The sequence below is a fragment of the Lepisosteus oculatus genome, unplaced genomic scaffold, assembly GCF_040954835.1.
Source record: "Lepisosteus oculatus isolate fLepOcu1 unplaced genomic scaffold, fLepOcu1.hap2 HAP2_SCAFFOLD_57, whole genome shotgun sequence".
NCBI classification, from domain to species: Eukaryota; Metazoa; Chordata; class Actinopteri; order Semionotiformes; family Lepisosteidae; genus Lepisosteus; species Lepisosteus oculatus.
This window is the reverse complement of record NW_027168117.1, coordinates 865021-866852: the sequence shown is the minus strand read 5'-3', so window position 1 is coordinate 866852 and position 1832 is coordinate 865021.

The following is a 1832-nucleotide window of genomic DNA, read 5'->3' as shown; positions in this document are numbered from 1 at the left end:
TGGATTATGTTTAACCTTCTTCAATTTCTTCAACCATATTTTGAGATGATTACGTTTACAGAAGCAAATATTATTCAGTGCTTTTTCTTCACTCCTTTAATCAAACCCACATTTCTATAAGGAGGGCCATTGTGAAACTCCCCAAAGTGAGCTGAATTAATCTTTTATTCTTCACACCTGCGAAGTCATTCCTACATTGTGTAATATGAAGGCCTTTCATTATTCACGTATACTACAACATCTGAAAATAATGGGTCTTGAAATAGTTGAATGAAAGAAAATCCTGAATAACTCCTCCAAATGCGTGTTACACTTTCATCAAGTACACACACTTTGAATGTGATGAACTATAAAAAGTTATTTTAACCATACCCAATGGAGCTCAGGAGTGCGATTGCATACACAATCATGTTTTCAGTGTTTGGACATCAGCCGTACATCAGAACAATCATTTCACTAACACAGCTCCGTGTTGAGTGACTTCCCTCCAAGAACACAAAGTCACTTTCCCTTAGCAATTATTGCATGGACTTTGATTATCTGCCTTCTGCATCAAGCCCTGTATTATATACGGTACAAAGCCAAGCTTTGGGATAGTGCTTTGTTTGGATCCTTGTCTTGATCCTTTTGGATCCCAGGCTGCTCATTTGCAAATGAGTTTTGACATTAATTATAGTGACTATAGCAATGAGGTGGCACTGTGGTTCACAGATCTGGGGTCCTGGGTTCAATTCCTGGGGTGCAGTCTGGATGGAATTGTATGTTCTCCCTTCATTTGTGTGGATTTCTTCCAGGTGCTCCAGTTTCTTCCCACAGTCCAAAGACATACAGTACTAGTAGGTTAAGGTGGAACTACAGTCCCAATTTTGCAGACACAAAAGTATTTAATTTCAGTCACAAAATAAAATCATTGACATTATAGAAAAACTTTACAAACTCAAAATTGAGCACAAAATCATGAATTTTGTGAAAGGACTGTAAGTTACGCCATGTTGTAACAAATTCGCATTCAAGTTCCACACAAATTGCGATGTGATGCAGCCCTTCCTGCTCACTAATCACTGTAATGACTAATGCAATGTGATGTAGGAGAGAAAGGGTATAGGTTATGCAGCAAACATTTCACTGCAAAAAACGTTCCATTCCAAGGTTCTTTATGCAGAGTTAACAATGTAGTATTATTTATTGGCAAAAACGTAAAAAAGTTGAGAGCAATATTTCCATTGGATTAAACGAGATGTATTCACAAGCCTGCTCCTTTACAATGTCACAGGGCCACAACAGATTATAGGAAGTTTTGCTGCCTCGTTCTGAATCGCAGAACATGGTAATTCTTTAACCTTGAAATGTAGTCTATTTTGTGATGTAATGATGCAATGTCCCTTTACTGAGAGCCAGCAATCAACGGATGTGTCTGATCGTGAATGGTTTTCCCTGTTGTTTGTTGTATTACTTGGTGTTGCATTTTAAGCTGTGCATGAGGCAGGACCCGGAGGCTGCTGCTTCTGCTGGTGCTTCTGCTGGGATTGAGGAAGAGCTGAGCGCCATGTAAGGCAAAGACACTGCGTTCCACTTTATCAGGTGCCTGGAGTGTAAGAGCTGCAGATAATATTGAGTCACATTAATCCCAACATATTTCAAATATTATGAAAATTAAATAAATTAAATCAAATAACTTTCATTAAAAAAATCAATCACTCTTTACCTTGCTTTTTCAGTTGTTTTTAAGGAAAATTGATGCCGAGAATGTGTGAATACTGCTTTTTGATGGTTCCAAGACCAATGTGACCTGTTCTATTGCCTGCTAATTGTACGTTCCAGGTTGAAAAATT